General features: G+C 39.5%; 1 protein-coding gene across 3 annotated transcripts in view; it reads left to right on the forward strand.

Moving 5' to 3' along the window:
• IL15 (interleukin 15) overlaps positions 1–19,140 on the forward strand; it is a 174,805-nt gene that overhangs the window by 65,701 nt on the left and 89,964 nt on the right. Inside the window, exon 1 of one of the 3 annotated variants that reach the window (XM_027770337.1) lies at positions 15,704–15,845. The exons of 1 other annotated variant lie outside the window; for it this stretch is intronic. The gene's annotated coding sequence lies outside the window, so the exon portion shown is untranslated. Of the gene's footprint in view, positions 1–15,703; positions 15,846–16,078; positions 16,330–19,140 lie in introns of those variants that run through there. One more of the 3 variants, XM_027770338.1, reaches the window with a different exon arrangement.

The following is a 19,140-nucleotide window of genomic DNA, read 5'->3' on the forward strand; positions in this document are numbered from 1 at the left end:
TATATGGCGATATGTACAATGAAACAGCAAGATTGCCAATGCAACTTACATACCCATAATTTATTATTTATGCATGGGTTAAAGTATATTTAAATACTGCATACAACTAGTTTCAATACTTTTCCTATTTACTATGTTTGAGCATAAACATCAGCTTTGTAAACATAAGATTTTACTTTGCCTTCTCAATAATCTCATTTTTTATTCATGTTTCAATACAATAAATGCCAACATTCTCCTTCAAAAGCTATTTTTTACTGAAACAGCCAATGTTCATGTGAGTTTCTGACTTTATACAATGAAATAGTAAGCCTTTGAATGCTTTCTTGGAATACAACAGTTTCTGAATTGTTTTGGATAAGAATCCAACTATATAGAAAACCTACTTAAAGTCTGTTGCTCCATCTGAATTAGAGGAGTTATTTCTGTGGTTTCTTTTACCAACGTACTTATTTTTGACAACTTTCTTACACTGAATCCATACTTGATTTCAATAAGTCCATACTGGGGATCTTTTGGACCTTACCATCATCTTTTAATTTAATATCTACAGTTGAGGAATTTTGATGATATTCTTCTTACTTCTTAAGGCAGTAGTGATATTATGAGATGATAGCTGGATTGATTGATAGGTGACATGTAGATAAATAGATGTTAGATAGATGGGATGGATGATACATAGAGGGACAGATAGATTCCAAAGCAGCTTTGGAACAACTTCAAAGTGACAAAGGTGAAAGACAGTCTTTATTCTTAATGTTAGGGTACACTAAGTCCAGAAGCAAACCTCAGAAAGCAAAATCTCTCTCTTACCTCCTGCTCTCCTTTCATTATCTCATTTTATTTTTCTAAGCTAGGCCCAAGAAACTAGCACCGCTTTCCAGGCAAGGCCATAAAAATATTACTGTAAGTTCTCTCTGCCCTCACTTTACTATGTAACAGCTGGTCATAAAGAAATCAAGACCTTCATTCCAGAGGGGAAGGACAGATACCTGGGAGGAAGAAATGCACAGGCACACACCATGAACAATCTGAACTGATTGGCCTTGCGAGGTGACCCCGCAGTCTATTAAGCATTAAATCAAACCCTTTTTGTCCAATCACACTTTCACGTGGTTGTTTGTGACTTGGCCATGCTTATGCAGTGAGGTTTCTGCATAAGGATAGGGTTCAGCAAGCTTCTGAGCAGCTGACCATGTGGAGGCTTGCAGGAAGGTAAATAGGAATTCATCCACATGCCAGCAGGTGGCTCCCCCAATTCTACAGAGACGGAAGCTCTTGTGCTCCAGATTCTTCCAGACTTGGCTCTTTGCATCTCTTCATTCAGCTGTTCATGTATGATTTAAAAAAATATCCTTTTAGTGATAGTTAAAGCAGGTGGATACCTCATGGCTGACTGTGTGATTCAGGTCCCGGACCTAATGACTTGAGAAACATGCTGGGTATATGTGTATGCAAGCCCAAAGTACCAAGAGGAGAATGAAAGAGAAAGGGTTGTGGTGTGATCATCTCCCATGGAGAGTGATTTCTCACTTTCCCTCTCTCCTTCTCTGTCTCCAGAAAGCGCACACACCCTATAGCAAAAAATTAAAACAAAAACAAACAAAAAAAAACCTTTTATAGTAAGCTAGTAAATACAAGTGTTTCCCTGAGTTCTGTGAACTATTCTAACAGATTATCCAAGCCTAAAGAGTTGTAGCCAGTCAGAGGTTCCAGCAGCCTGGATTTGCGACCAGCATGCAGAGTGGGGATAGCTTTGTTGGATTCCCCAACCTGTGGGATTTGATGTTATCTCTGATGTTATCTCCAGATAGAGAGTGTCAGTGTGAATTGGATTAGAGGATGCCCAGCTGGCGTCCACTGCAGAACTGATTGCTTGGTTGCTAGTGTGGAGAATTCCCCACCCAACTGGGGATCACAGAAGCTGTGTGTGGTGAGCATGCAGTAGGGATGACTGAGGCCCTGCCTACCCCTACCTCAGCATCTGAGTTCTGCCATTGTTTGGATTTATCTTTAGACATGAATCACTTAGTTTAAGTTAAACTAAGAAAAAATGTAAACTTTTGGTAGCACTTCAAAGACTAAAGTCTCCTCCTGGCAAAATTTCTTTTGTTTCTTTAGTTTAAATGTGACCTAAGTTTAAATTTCAGTTCTTCCAAATGAATTTTATATAAAGACTTCTAATTTTCATTTAAGAAGTTATAAATACTTATTAGTAGGGAGAATAGTTAAGTTGTACAGCTAGTACAAAATGTTGTTTTGAAATAATAAATATTGCCTTAGAGAAATGTTTATAACTTTTAAACATTAGAAACATCATAGTAAAATGTAAATGAATCAAACACGCAGCCCGTTCTTCAGCAAAAATAATTGTTTGATTGTCATGGCTCTTCTCCCTTGTTACCATTAATAATAAAGTTTATTACAGGAGAAAGTCCTGTGTCATCAATAGCACTTTGAGAGTGTGCTTTCTGAAATACTAGTTCTGTAAAACACTATTTGGTGTTCTGCAAAATGGTTCTTAGACCAATAAGTTTGAGAAATGTCAAACAATTGTTAAATAGGATTTTTTGCTCCAGGATACCCCAGATCTTTTAATAATTGATAGCCATTATGGACCTTTAAAAGAAAGAAACAGGTTATATTTTGATAAAACCCAAATAATTTTTATTTTAGGTTTTGTTTTTATTTTATTATTCATTCACTTATTTATTGCCATAAGGTGTGTGTACTTGTCAGAGAAAGAGAGGGAAAGTAAGAAATCACCCCTTTGGGGGATGGCCACACCACAAGCCCTTCTCCCTTCTCCTCTCAGGATTTTGACCACACATGCACATTGAGCCTGGCCTGATTTTCAAGCTGTCAGTTCCGGGATTCAAACTGTGGCCCACCATGTGGGAATCTATGATCTTACACCACCATGCCACCTTCTGGCTCCTCCAATCATTCATTCATTCATTCATTCATTCATTCATTTATTTATTTATTTATTTAAAGGTTGTACTTTCTGTATCCTGTCTAAAAAATCTTTGCCTAGTCCAAGATTGCAATAATTTTCTCCTATGCTTTCTTTGAGAACTTCTGTCATTTTCAGTTTTTAAATTTAGGCCTGTGAACGATTAAGAATTAATTTGTATGAGTGATATGAGTTACAAAATTGAGAATGTGTTTTCCACTAAAATCCTCAGTTGCTCCTTCATCATTTGTTGAAAACACTGTTCTTTCACACTCTTACCTCAATACAATCATCATAATTAGTTGGCTGAACATGTGTGGGTTTATTTCTGGATTTTATGCTATTCCATTAATTTGTCTGTCTATCCTCATGCCATTAACAAATCATTCTGATCCTTACAGCCTTGTAGTAAGTCCTGATATCTGGTAACACAGATCTCCCAACTTTTTTCTTTCTCATAAGAGTTTTGTCTCCGCTAGGGTCTTTGTATTTGCATATACATTATAGAATCAGGTCATCAAGTCGCACAAGCAAGCCTGCTGGGATTGCATTGAATCTTATAGAAACTTGGGGAGAATTGACATCGAAACAACATTTAATGGTCCAGTTCATAAACATGGTATCTAATGGAACTTCAGAAAATTCATGTGCTAATTTATTTCAGTACAAGAAAAATTTAAATCCATGCATAGTTTTTTTAATGATATCTATTTTCTGTGCACTTTTTGAAGCCCCCTCATATTGTCCCAAGCATTTTGATGAGGGACTTGGCAGCTGTTTTCTGTTAAGAGAATAACAGCAAATATTTTTCTTTTTTTTTTGGAGAGGTTTTTGCTATAGGGCGCATGCGCTCATCAAACAGACAGAGAGAGACAGAGAGACAGAAAGCGAGAAATCCCCCCCCAGGAGGGATGGCCACGCTGCAATCCCTTCTCATTCATTCTCCTCTCGGGATCTTGGGCACGCATGCACATGCGCCCAGCATGAGTTTAAGCCACCAGGTCCGGGACCCAAAAGGCGGTCGACTACGTGGGAGTCCAGCGACATAGCCATTATGCCAACTGTTGGTCCCGACAGCAAATATTTTAAGCTTTGCTAAGTTATATGGTATCGGCTGCAACTTCTCAGCTGCAAAAGCAGCCGTGGATATATATAAATAAATGGGTAGGGATATATTCTGCAGACAAAAACAAGCCATGGACTACAGGTCATAGTTGCCAACTTCTGCTTTAGATCATCTTCAGTTTCTCTCACTAGTATTTTGTAGTTTTCGGTGTATATGCTGTTATAGTTATTCATAGAAAAAATGTATTTCTGCTTGATGTGTTTGAGAATTTGCATTTAAAAAAAACTTGACTTTCTAATTATTAATGGTTTGCATACAAAATTATAATTTATGTTTATATATTCATCTTGTATCCTGTGACCCTGCTAAATTCACTTACAGTTCTAGAAATAGATGTAATGAGAGCTGAAATCTTTGCTGTAGCTGACAGTAAAGCATTTATCTTTCACTATTAATATAAAATAAAACATTAGCTCTAGACTTTTTTGTAGATGCTTTTGTTGGGGAAGTTTTTTGTTTGTTTGTTTGTTTGTTTGTTTTTTCCCTAGTTTGCTGAGAGTCTCATCGTGGCTGAATAGTGAATTTTGTCAAATGTTTTTCTCCTTTAATTAATATGGAAAATTAAATCAATTTCCTTTAAAATGTGAAATCACTCTTGCATTACACAAGTAATCCCTATATTATGTGTCCCTATTCCTTTTTTACACATTATTGGAATAGATTTGCTAATATTCTCTTAAGAATACTTACAATGTTCAAAAGAAATATTAATTTACAGATTTTTTATGTAATATTTTTGATTTGGGCAGGATAACTATGGCCTCATAAGTTAGGAAGTGCTTAGAAGAGTTTGTGTAAGATTTGCTTTTTTTTTTTTTTTTTTTTAAGAGAGTTTTTTGGTTTGTGCACTTACCGGAGAGACAGAGAGAGAGAGAGAGACAGAAAGAGAGAAATCACCCTCCAGGAAGTGTGGACATGCTGCAATCCCTTCTCCTCTTAGGATTTCGGGCACGCACGTACATTGTCCAATGTGAGTTTGTTAAGTTACTGGGTCCGGGACTTGAATCATAGTTAACTATCTGGGAATCCATTGCCATAACCATTACACCATCTGCTGGTCCCAAGATTTGTATTATTATTATTTTTTTATTATTTGTTGATTAGACTTTGTCACTGAAGCCATCTGTGCCTGGAGTTCTCTCTGTGGAAGGATTTAAATTATGAATTTAATTTCTATTAACAGATTTTGATCAATTTAGACATTCTATTTCTTTTGGTGTCTGTTTTTATAAATTGTGACTTTTGAAGAGTTTACCCCTTTTTTCTAAGTAGTCGTTTCTTTTCATAAAATTGACTTTTTAGTTTTTAAATTTTTTTCAAAGAATTCTTTATTTTATTAATTATTATTATTTTTTAAATTATTTTTTGAGAGGTTTTGCTATAGGGTGCATGCGCTCACCAGAAAGACAGAGAGAGACAGAAAGCGAAAAATCCCTCCCCAGGAGGATAGCCATGCCACAATTCCTTCTCCTCCATTCTCCTCTCAGGATCTTGGGCATGCACACACATGTGCCCGGTGTGAGTTTAAGCCACCAGGTCTGGGACTTGAACCATGGTCGACTACATAGAAGTTCAGTGACATTACATTTCACCAATTGCTGGTTCCTATTATTGTTATTTTTAATTTTCTATAGTCACCAGAAAGAGACAGAAAGAGAGAAAGAAAAAGTGAAAAAGCAATCTGCAAGGTTCAGGACTTGAACCATGGTTGGTCATGTGGGAGTCTAGCGCTCCAATCACCATATCACCTGTTGACTCCTGTTTACTTTTAATTTTTTAAAAAAATTGCTATAGGGTGTGTGTGCTTGCTGGGGAGAAAGAGAAAAAAAGAAAACATCCCTTTCTGCTCCATTTTTCTCTCAGGATTTTTGGCATGCATACGTGCACCTAGCTTGTTTTTCAAGTTTCTGAGTTTAGAACTTGAATCATGCAGTTGGCCATGTGGGATTCAGGCTCTTTAACTACTATACCATCTGTTTGGCCCACCATCAACTTGCTTTCAATATTCCTTATAATTATTTTATGCCTATAATGTATTAGTGATGTACACATCTTCAGAACTGATACTAGTAATATGTAGTTTCTCTTTTCACAATTTAACTAGATATTCATCAATAAAAATATTGATCAATTTTATTGATCTTCTTCAATAAATATCTTGTCTTCGTTGATTTTCTTTTCCATTTCAGCTCTTGTCTTTATTGTTTACGTCTATTTATTATGTATTTTTTTCCTAGATTCTTAGGCTAGAAGCTTGTTCTATGAATTTTGGTGTTTTTTAATTTGTAATATAACTATTCATTTCTTGTTTTGATTTTTTTTCTTGTTTTATTTACATTTCATCATTGTACATCTTTCAATATACAAAATGAATTTTCCCAGCATGAATACAGTGCATATTAGTTCAAAATTATTATCATACACATCATCTTTAACACACAGTTTTACACTTTTGTGTCTGTTCAATGTTTTTGTTTTTTCTTTTCCCTCTTGATTTCCTCTTTCTGTCCCTCCACTGCTTACCCTCCTCCCATGCTGTCTCTAGTATCTACAGTTACTGTTCATGCCTTTATAACTTTCCAATCTTTCAGTTTCTGTCACAGAGTACAGACATTCAATACATATTAAGAGGGAGCATACAGTGCTTCTCTTTCATAGCCTGGCTTGCTTCACTCAGCATTAAATCTTCACTATTTATCCACTTTTTCAATTTTGATATGTTTTCTTTAAAATTCATTTGTAAGTATTTTATAATTTCTTCTGCAATTTCTTTTCTGATCCATGGTTTATTCAGAAGCTTGTTTAATTTGGAAATTTGATAGAACATACCTTGAAAAATTGTTAAACACTATATTCTTGCTGACACCTAGGATATAAGGCTTAGAATACAAAGTGTGAGTAGAAGATACCCCAGGAGTGAGACAATGACTAATAGATATAATCCCCACATCCCGTAGGGATATTACAGGTTGGGCTTCATTCCAGGAAGTCACTGTGATCCAAGATGGAGTCAAATCTGAGAAGGCTTTGAAAGAGTGAAGGATATGGTTTCATTATCAGAGCAGTCATGACATTATAAGCAGGAAAGTATTTAGTGGAGGATATAAAATTGATCTAGGAAAACAATTTATAAACATAATAGAACCCAAAAGCACACCAGTCTCAAACAAAGAAAAGAAATTACCACAAACAATTACTATAACATGACTTTGCTCTATTAGAGAATATTTCATTCTTCAATAGAAGATCAGAAAACAATAGAATGGATGAAGTTCCTGTGACACATTAAACATAGATAGTAAGTAAGCTAGTTGGTCTGAGATATGAGTGAAAATCATAGCATGTTTTTTAAAGAAAGATAATGCATAAATGAACTTATGAGGCATGGGTGAAACCCTTAAGATGCATTACATAGATGGTAAGTTAGTAAATTGAAAGACATGTTGAAGATAGACAGAATAAATGAAATAAATGCCAAAGCAAATAAGGCTATTATTTATTGACAGACTGGCATAGTCATAATTATGGTCATGACCTACTCAGCACACTTTCCTTTTTTAAGATTTTTGCCATAGGGCACCTTCACTCCTCAGAGAGAAGGAAAGTGAGAAACCACGACCTAGGTGAGATGGTCACACCACCATCCCTTCTCCTCCATTCTCCTCTCTGGATTTGGTGCACACTGCACACGTGCCAAGCGTGATTTTCAAGCCACCAGTCTTGGACCAGACTATGGTCAGCCATGTAGGAGTCCAGTGCCTTAACCACCATGCCACCTGCCGGCCCACGGCAAATGTTCACCTTGATATTGGCCAGTCACTGATGATATCGAATATGGTCCCATTCTCACCTCACATGCTCTCGTCCATGCAATACGGGTTAAATCCGTAGCTGTTCTGGAGGCTAACTGGCAACATACCGCTTTGCTCCTGTGACTCTCATACAGCAGGTGTGCATTTTGATTGTAAGTAACTGCTGTCTGCACATCCTATCCTTACTTGAACCTCAGCTGTGGACCTTGTCACTACAGCATCAGCCAAGGCTGGTGTGGCAGAGGCAGAGAGAGCAAGCGATGAAATGAGACAGGTGTGTTATATGATCTGGGTATAATCCAGAACTTGGGGAGTGAGATCCTTTCACACACTTGGACTCTCTCTAAATTGTGTTCTCCTGGGAACTCATCTCTTTTCTTTTGTTCTGAGACTTTTAAAATAGTAATTGGTGGATAATAGTTCATCAATCATTTCCCCCACGATGATTAACATAATCACAACATCAATGCTATTTCAAACAATGATTGGAGCCTTTTCTTGGTAAAGTTGATCTGTATCGAAGTGCTTTTAAAACTGATTTTGGCAAATATTTTGAAAACGTTTTATTAAGTCAATAAAAAGTAGTGTGGGATTAAATACATTATCATTTAAATACACATAGTTTTGCAATAATGTAAAACTAAAAGTGACAGGAAAAATAATTTCTGACTGAAACAAATTTAACAAATGTTTTCTGAGGGCCTCCTATCTGCTAGCCACAGAATCAAAATCAACATCAGTTTAACTTTGTTGACATAGACATAGTGGGACTGACTTTGGTTTATATCCCATTATTGTGTTTTGTACAAAATGTACAACTTTAGAACCTAGAATTAATTCAAGAAATGTGTGTTTACCATGTGTTCGCAAGAATGTGTTATGAAAAGTAAAGCCCTGCTTTACAACTTGTCACTGAAATAATACTATATATTCACTTATAATATAGTCTCGCATGATAAATCTAAGTAGGGTAATTGATGTTTATTTGACTTAGAGTTTGACTGATAAGGTTGACCTTAAAAGACTGATTAGAATAGTACTGTTGGCATATTAACTCATTTCTTTGCTTTATTTAAATACTTTCTTACTGCTATTAAATACCAATGCATTTAAGATTATATAGACTTTGGGCCAATAGGTGGTATGGTGGTTAGGGCACTGGGCTCTCACATGGCTGACCATGGTTTGAGTCCTGGACCTGGTAGCTTTCTTTCTCACTTTCCCTTTCTCTCTCTATGTCTCTCTCTCTCTCTCTGGTAAAATTAAAATAATAATAATAATAATAATAATAAATGTTTTTAAATATTACATAGACTTTTAGAAGTACCAGGTTCACACCAGAGATCTCCAAGAACATGCCAGGTATGTTCATGTGCAGGATCCAGGCCTAGCTGAAGCTGGGGGTATTTAGGGCATAAAGACCCTATCTAAGGGGCCTGCTTGCCTCTCTCTCTCTCTCTTGCTCTCTATCCCTCTTGTTTATGGAAGAAATAAACCAACAAAAATTGCATGTATTTTTAAGTATATTAAGAATTAAGTATAGGGACCAGCAGATGACATACTGGTTACATCACTGGATTCCCACGGAGTCGACCATTGTTTGAGTCCTGGACCCGGCAGCTTAAAATTCATGCTGGGCGTGTATGTGTGTGTGCCCAAAATCCCAAGAGGAGAAGGGATTGTGGGGGGTGATTTCTCACTTTCTGTCTCTCTGTTTCTCTAGTGAATGCATACGCCCTACAGGAAAAAAAATCTCTCTCAAAAAAATAAAAATAAAATAAAAATAAATAAATTAAAAAAAATTAAGTATTGGAGCTAGCCCATTGATTGCCTGGTGGTTAAGGTGCCAGGATTCCACAACTCACCACTCAGTTTGAGTCCTGGGCCCAGCAGCTGGAGAGACATGCAGTATACACGTATGTGTATGTGTGTGTGTGTGCGTGTGCCCAAAATCCTGAACAGAGGGAGAAATGGAGAAAGGATTGTAGCATGACCATCCCTCATAGGAGGGAGCAATTCCTCTCTTTCTCTGTCCTTTTCTGGTGAAGGCATGTACCTTCTGGCAAACATTTTTTTTTTTTTTAAATAACGAAGTATGTGATTGCTTTTCATTCACCTCCAGGACAAAACCTTTTCTCCATCTACACCATTGGTGTGTTCTTTCACTTTAATTCAAACAAAATCATGCATCTCTATTAGGAACCAGCCAGAATCTGCCAGCTACTTATTTTGCTATTTTGAAACTGCAGCAATGCTCTATCAGCCTTTCCTGTCACTTTATTCAAATAACCTAGGCTTTTGGGACCACAGTACCATGGCATTTTCATTACAGAAACACAGTGAGATCAGGAAACAGAAAGGAACCAATGAGTCTCTTCCCTAATGGTAGCTAAAAATGCACTGACACAGGGAACCAGCAGTTAGCATAATGGCTATGTCGCTGGATTCCTACGTAGTCGACCGCGGTCCGTGTCTCGGACCCAGTGGCTTAAAACTCACGCCAGGTGCGTGTGCGTGCGTGCCCAAGATCCCGAGAGGAGAATGGAGGAGAAGGGATTGCGGCGTGACCATCCTCCCTGGGGGGTGATTTCTCACTTTCTGTCTCTGTCTCTCCCTGTCTGGCGAGCGCACGTGCCCTACAGTGAAAATCTCTCAAAAAAAAAAAAAAAAAAAAAAGCACTGACAGAAATAGAAGGGGGCCGATAGATATTTCCTGGGAGTCCAGGCAGTCTTCCTTCGTGGATACTTTATTTTGGAATCAGCGGAGCGTTACCTCCATTTGGAGGCAGCAGAGGGTACTCTCAAGCGAGACTACCAGAGTCCAAATCCTTGTTGGACCAATTAATTGCTGTGTGACCTCAGGAAATCTCCTAATCTCTCTGGCCCACTGATTCTTTATCAGTAAAACTGAAATAACAGTTCATGTCTCAGGGCCATACAGTGACAGGGAGATAAAATGTGTCATTCTTCGAGGCAATCCTACATGGGAAAGTTGCCAGTGTAAGTCCAGTGACCTCTCTGTATAGCTTCTTGCTGAAAACTGGTGGTAGATCATGATATCAAGACCTTGTTGGGGATACTGTGTCTTCTCTCTCTCCCCACTTCTCTCACACTCATGGAAGAAATAATTTTTTTTTTTTGTAGGTTTTTGCCATTGGGCATACGTGTTTGCCAGAGAGAGACAGAGAGGGGTTTTCTATCCAGAGTACGCTGTATATTGGCTCAATCAAGCACATCAAAATACATGTTATTGTTAACAAATAATTTTCCATTTCTTGTTTCCTGTATGTTTTGCTTCCCCCCCCCCCCCCACCTTTTGTCCCCCACTCCCCCATCCTTGATTCCCCATCTCCCACTCCGGACTAGAAAGGATAGCCATACCCCCTGGGGAGTGATCTCACAGTCCCTCTCTGCCAAGTACACATTCCTTATGGCAAAAACTTAAAAAAAGAAAAAAGAAAAAAAGAGTTTTACAGCTGTTAAATGATACATTGCTGATGAACTGTTAAGCAGTTTTAAGAGGAAATTACACATTTAATAAATTGCATTCTAGTAGTAAATTCAACTTTTTGTTAATTTCAGTGTAATTATTGTAATTTTATTTACTCTTTAGACTGAGTTATGATAATATTAAACTTTTAATGTAAAAAAAAAAATAGAGAGAGAGACAGAGAGGGAGGGGGACAGTGAGAAATCACCCCTTGGAGGGATGGTTGTGCTGTTATCCCTTCTCTTCCAGACTCCTGTTGGATTTTGGGCATGCACATACACACCTATGCAGTGTCATTTTCAAACCGTTAGGTCTGTATTCAAACTGCTGTTGGCCATGTGGGAGTCTAGTACCTTTAACCTCCAAATTGCTGGCCCCAAAATAAAGAAACTTTAAAATAGTTCACATCTCATAGCATTGCTGTGAGAATTTAGCAAGTTAGCATTTGTACTTAGTGCACCATGGGTGACCAGTGGTGCGGGAAATACAGAGTAGGTAGTATTGCTGCATCTGTAAAAACATGGTGACCTGAGAAGCTCCTGAAAACTTAAATGATCTTTCAAAGCAACAGTATTCCTCTACTGTCAGGCCATCCAAAAAAAAAAAAAAGGTTGCATTTGGGCATACCTTACTCAAAATAGAACTTAAGGGGTCCTTGGCATTTTGTGTTTTCCCAAGACCAGAGAATCAATTTGGCCTGGGGATTAATCTTAAAAGGATCATAAATACAGTCACCATCATGAACTTTGAACACAAAATCAGATAAGTTATCTTTCAATTTCCACGCAGCCTCAAAAGCTGTAAAGAATATTAATTAGTAATTTATTTTAACGACAACTGCCCAACTGGCAATCATTGTCTTTGGGGTAAAAAAAAAAAATCAGATATTAAAATGTATTAAACTATAATTTTATTGTTACTTCTTTCAATTCAAGGAGATTATTGTTACATTCACTTCTGTGAGGTTTATTTAATTTTTACTGCCGCCCATATTATAATTTCACTAGTTATCTTAAGGCAATTTCAAATTATTTCATCAATCTTAGTCTTGACTTTTAATCTATGCAGTGGAATTTACTTGTTCATTGGTGTGAGTAATTTTCAATATCTTGCCAAACAGCCTGTGGCAGCTGAAAATACAGTGTGTACGTATTAGACTTTGCTGTTCGAATGCAATGCCACAAAAACACATTGTACAGCAAACCCAACCTGGCTTTGAGTTACAGGCACTCACAACTAATTCAAAAATACTTTTATCTGTAATTAACAAAACAAAGTTGACCTACATATGTGGGAGGCAAGTAAGTAGAGCATAACCTATCTTATCACTATAAAAGTTCTCAGTTCACTGACTGTTATTTGTTATTTTATCCCCAAAGTAACTAAAGGTTTTAGATATCATTCAGTCCATCTTGTTCTAGAACTTATGAAGCTCAATCAGTAGTTGTCAACCAATTCTATTATTCTTCTGAACTCAGATTGTGCTTTTTTGAAAAAAGTTTCTTTATTTAATTTTGCTATAGGGCATGTGTACTTAGGGAGAGAAACAGAGACAGACCCAGAGAGAGGGAGATAAAGTGAGAAATCCCCTCTAGGGGGTATGGCGACACACAAATCCCTTCTCCTCCACTCACCTCTTGGGATTTTGGGCATGCACGCACACCTGCCGTGGGTGTCTTTGAAGTCGCAGGGTCTGGAATTTGAACCACACAGTTGGCTAGCTGGCTGGTCCAGATGCACTTTGAAGCTGAGATTACAGAGAATGTTCTCATTAGATTCACAGAACATTGTGAAAACTGTCCCGTAGCTCAAAACAGTCTTGGTGGCCACAAGAATCAGTTAAAAGTATGCTTTTCATTGATGCCCCTCAGTCCTAGAGACAGCCAAAAAGGACTGAAGTCCACAGGTTAGGGAGCGCCAGATGAAGGCAGTATCTCATGGAGCTCCTGACCAGTCCAAGAAGAGCAGCATCTGAGATGTGATGATGCATCCTCTGGCAGCAGTGCAATCTGGCTGTACTGGGTGGTGCTGAGTGTGGCCAAGGGATGCCTTACTGAATGAACATCTGCACTGGGCACTAGCTGCAGAGCACATGGCATCCTTAAGGAGTCGGAATGAGGTTCAGGAGGTGACAGGATTTGTGTTGTGGGAGTTCAAGAGGGTCTGCATTAAAGTCAGGGCTGGAGGTTGTGTGCCCTTGTCCATCATAATCTCCATCTTCACTCATGGCGTGCTTTAGTCTTTTCTTGGCTGTATATCTTCATGATGGAATTCAAGCTAGCTTCAGGTTTGCTCTCAGAATGCACTCACTTGTAAATCAGAGCTTCAGCACATCTCTATGAAAAGGCCTGATTGGGGGCCAGTAGGTGGTGTAGTGGTTATGGCGCTGGACTCCCACAGGGTTGACCTCAGTCTGAGTCCTGGACAAGGTAATCTGAAAATCACACCAGGCTCATGTGAATGCATGCCCAGAATCTCAGGAGGAGAATGGAGGCAAAGTGGGGTGATTTCTCACTGTCCCTTTCTCTCTCTCTCTGTTTCTCTCCGGTGAGCATACCACCCTATGGAAAAACAAATAAACAAACAAAACTTAAAAAAAAAAGTTAATAAAATTGGAAATCCACTGACATGATCATAAGAAATCTCTACATTATCGTAGGCAGAGGAGAGAGTGATTGCTTCATGTCTTTATAATTTCTAACAATAGAAAAATTTTGAATGGTTGTAGACAGATTTTATATTTTTATATCTCTTATTTGCTGATGACTATCTAGTTTGAAGTGATTACCGTACAAAAATCTATCAGTAATTATTTCACATATAAAACCTGTTATAGAAAGACTGAATTAATGGAAGCAAGCTCAAATTTTTCATAAAAATATTAACTTCTTTTAGGAACAGCCCTGTGGATAAGCGTGCAGGATCCCACATAGCTGACAAGGGTTCAAATACCCGCCCTGACTTAAAAAACACACAGGGCATGTGTAAGTGCATGCCCCAAATCCTGATAAGAGGGAGAAAGAGAGAAGGGATTGTGGTATGATCATGACCCATTGTGGAGGAAGGTGTTCTCTCTCTCTCTCTTTCTCTCTCTCTGCAGAGTATATATACCCTCTGAGAATTGAGAAAATATATGAAATTATTTTATATGGAACGATATACATTTAAATCGATCAATTTCTAATATTTTTTTCTGTTTTGTTTATATCATATTATGTATTGCAAGAAAACAGAGTTAATGTTTTTTACTAAGCTCCAGGGAGCCTTAGCATTTCCTCTGTGCCACAGCTCAAAAGTTTGGGAAGCACCGTCCATCAGCGAATTTTAGGGTTTCACGTGATTCTCCAAATGCTTTCAAAACTGAGCATGAGGCCTTTGCTGCTGACTGTGGCATGCAGGACATTCAGACCCAAAGGACTCAGTCCCTTCCTCTAACTTTAAAAACTACAATAAACAGGCAAGGCTCAGGCGTGGTGATTAAGTCTGCTGGATCTCACATGGATTCCTGTGGTGGCTCGAGTTCCAGACTTGGTGGTTGAAAAACTACTCCCATGAGCCACCCAAAATCCCAAAAGGAGGGAAAAAGGAAGGAGAAGGGATTACAGCGTGGCCATTCCCCATGGGGAATGCTTTCTCACTGTCCACCCTATCTCAGTTGAGTACAGGTGACTCCTGGCAAAATCAATGAAAAAAAAACCCCATTATTTATAATTGTGAAATGTGTCTCACACATCTGTTTGTGAGATGTTTGTGAAGAATATCTCAGTGTTCAGAAGCCACCATGGATGGGTCATGTTTTACACCGGACTACACACTAGACTGGAAAAGCGATCTGCGGAGAGGCTCGTGGTAAGTTCACGCTTCCTGCCAGTGCTAGGCACACAGTGGTTCTCAGACGTTTCCTTGCAGTGTTTTCGCTGTATGATTGACTTCAGCGCCTGCCTTTTTCAGCTTGTGCACTGGACAAAGGTTGGTCTGAAGGAGCCGCCCATCCCGGTCCAACTCCCTTTTCCCTTTCCTTTGGGCGACCAGGACGTGCACCCCGCCCGGGTCTCCAAGCTTTGCTGAAGCCCACAGCGAAGTGCGGGTCGCTGTGCTTGCGGCTTGTGTGGGCTCAGGATGATCAGTCTCCGAGAGTGGTTTCTGCAGGTGTCCCAGGACGCAGAGGAGGAAGCCGGTAGCCAGAGTCCCTGCGAGACGAGGCCGGTGCTCCTCATCGTCCTCCTGCGCGCCCTCCAAGTTCTTTCGCCCCAGGGCCTGGCAGTGGCAAACGTGCCTGGCTCCCGGAGGCTCTTTCTCTTTCACTTTCTTTTCGCCAGGGGTTGGGACTCCCCGGGTGCAAGGCGCCGGGGGAATCCCAGCAGAGCTTGAAGCCTGGTTCCCGGGAAGGCTGCCGGGTGGCCGCACCAGCCCGGTCGTGCTGACAGCTGCCCCCCGCCCTGCAGCCAGGACTCCATGGAGGTACAAAACCCGGCTTCTCCGCTCTGGGAGGGGTGGTGGTGGTGGAAAAGACGACGGAATTTTCTCCGAAAGCCTACGCCCGGGGCCCCTCCCAGCTCCAGCGCTACCCACCCATCTCCCCGACCCGCAGTCAGTCCGGCCGCCCCGCCCTCTTTGGGGAACACTTGACAGCGACTTCAGTTTTCGGTTGCGATAAGTGTAGAGGTTTTTCCCCTTCTGACTCTATTTCTCTCGTGGGCTCTCCTAGCCATCCTCCGGCTTCCGGAGGAGCGCAGATCGCGGGTCCCTTTGCCTGACGCGCGGTTCCTTAGTGCGTTGCGCCCTTTCCGTGTTCCCGGCGCTCCACTGACTCCGCCGCCCTCAGGAGGAGGGAGGGACGTGAGTCTGGCTGCCCCTGCCAAGCTGCGGATTTCTGAGAAGACGCGGTCCGGCAACCCTGAGTGTCAAGCTCTGCACCTAATCGAGCTCAGAAAGGTCACGAAAGGTACCGCAGCTTCCCGCTTACTCCTTGTGCCCTTTCCGACTCCCTGCCGGCGGGTGCGAAGGTGTGTGCGCGGCAGGGAGTTGGAAGTAGGGTCTGTCTCTATTGTTGGCAAAATCAAATCGCCCACTTCTTCTTAGATCGGGTCACGTTTTCTAGGGAGAGAAATGTGCAGAATGATCAGTTCTTGGCTGTCAGGCCTGGGTGTGTATTAGTTCCAACTCTGCACAAGTCACATAACCAAAACTACTTGGAAGAGGCAGGCGCATTGTACCTAAGTAAAAATCCTACTTCAAGATGACTTTAAATGAAATTCCAGCTAATTCGTTCAAGCGTTTTTGAGACCGCATGTTGCAAGGGTATGCAGTTTGACTTTAATTTGTGTATTCCCCATGCACTTCAACTTGTTTATTTCCATGCGTGTATGAAGTAAGATAATCTTTAAATGATGCTTGTGACAGATTCTGAAATAGGATGGGTGAAAAGTTTGGAGACTGGAAGCAAAGGTCCCAACTTTTTTCTACTACAGGTTGTTAACGTTACTTTCGAATGTGCTGGTGGTGACCATGTCATCCAGCAGTAACCTCTGCTTGGCAGGCCTGATGCAGAGGATGAGGTCCGCCCCTGGTCCTGAATGAACCTGGAACCTGCCTAGGCTCCGCGTTCTCATTACTTTTGGTTTCACTGTTCACTGCTGACTTGCAGTGGCAATGCTAGAACCTGGTCTGAAGCTAGAGTTCTGGTTGGAATTTCCCTGCAGACTGCTGGTGTATTTAAGAAAAAATGATGCTTTCTGTTTTCATCCATAAAACCTACTTAGCAAATGCCAACAGCTATATTGAAAGACATAACATTTTTCAATGAAGTATATGCTTACAAACTTTTTTGGGGGCATGGGGAAAACCAGTGATTTAAAGTTTATTGAAACAGGGTTTGAAAAGTGAAGGTTTTAGATCATAGAAATTTCTCTGACTCAGGCTTGCTGTCTTGGATGCATTTCAGGAAGGCTGTTAATGGGCCATGAAATGCTGTCTATATGTGAATTTCTCTGTGGAAAATACCTTTAACTCTCATCAGCTTTTTAAGTGGGTGTCTGATCCAAAAGATTTCTAAGACCTTTTAAAACTTAGAAAACTGTCCTTTTCTTCCCATCTCTCCTTGATTTTACTGTTAAGTTTTTGTTCATTTGTGCAACTATGCTTCTGAAGGTTAATGATATACAAGTACTGTCTTCACACCTACAACATGAATTACGGGAAATAACGTGAACAATAGCTAACACTTCTTGAGTTCTTATTGTGTACCAGACATTGCTCTAAGTATATATTTTAAAAAATCATCATAGTAAACGTATGTGAAATGATCGTAGTAAACACATGTGGCAGGAACTATACTTTAGACCTGAGGAAACTGAAATTTGGAATAACTGATTAGCTTTCCCAAGGTTAGAACACTAGAAAGAGGTAGAGCTGGGATTCCGATCCAGACAGGTTTAAGATTGCTAGTATTTAAGGAGGATATTATTTTCAGAGAGAGAATATCTGCAATTTGACAGTGATCATCACCATTTCATTTTGATGCATTGTAATGATTCATAGAACATTTGATTTTAAAGTAGTATTTACATGTATGGTACATTATTAATTATATATTTAAAGATTATCTTTTAATCAAATAATATTCCTCTGAGTATCCATATGTGTTTGGTTCTTGGAGAAATTTTATTTATGATCTCTGAATAAAAGAGTTTGTCTAATATGCATCAGTTTCTGCTGATAGAAATGGCAGGTACATGTGGACTAATCTATGTAATTGTTTCTTCCTATCTGTCTCTTTCTCTCAGTACCTGTCCATCTATCCGTACATCCATCCATCCAAAGAGTAGGCTTGGATTCATGGAGAGATAAGAGCACAAGGCATTACAACTGGAGGAGATGTAATAAAATATTTAGAAAGTCTCTTTTTTCGGAAGGCTTTATGGTATGAGGGTTGGCAGGAAGCCATCATCTTTCCTTAGCTCAGTATTAGCTTGTAAGTTTACTTGCCAGTGATTCCACTAACTGCATGAGGCCATTGAGGTTGAGCGTTGCTTAAATATCCGTTACTATCCTATTTGAATGGATAGATGAAAAAATTCATAGGGGAGCTGAAAGTTTGTGGTTTTAACAAATACGGGGCTATATCAACTAAAGACTATTCGATGATAAATTTCACTATTATGTATACAAGGAGTCTTCAGAAAGTTCATAGAAAATGAATATTATGAAAAAACTATGCATCAATCTTAACTTTTTTTGCACCAAAATAACTTCACATTTCAATTCCATTTTTCTTTAAAAAATTTTTTAACTTATTTTTCTTAATACCAGAGTACATATGCACATACAGGACAGAGAAAGAGAAAGGGAGAGAGAGAGAAAGAGAGAGAGCACTGTTCAGTGGGGCCTGGTCATGCTGTCAACTTTTTTCCTCCAGTTCTCCATCCTGTTGGGATCCTGGGCATGTGCATGTCTGATGTGCTTTTTAAGCTCTTGGTCCATGTGGAATATGTCTTCCCCTGTGTAGTGCCTAAGCACTGCACCACAGACCTGGCCCTAATTGCATTTTTCACAAACTTTTTGAAGTCCCTTTGTATATATGGTGTGTGTGTGTGTGTGTGTGTGTGTGCACGTGCATCTTGAGATATAAAAAATATATACATCCATATGTATGTATACTGTACTACTTGTCAATAGCTGTAGACAAACATAAAGGCTGTTTTCTTACTGTTTCCAGTGCAGGAGATGAAAGGAGGCTATTTCTTTGTCTCCCCAT

The sequence above is a fragment of the Tupaia chinensis genome, unplaced genomic scaffold (assembly GCF_000334495.1).
Source record: "Tupaia chinensis unplaced genomic scaffold, TupChi_1.0 Scaffold000127_2, whole genome shotgun sequence".
In the NCBI taxonomy this organism is placed as follows: Eukaryota; Metazoa; Chordata; class Mammalia; order Scandentia; family Tupaiidae; genus Tupaia; species Tupaia belangeri.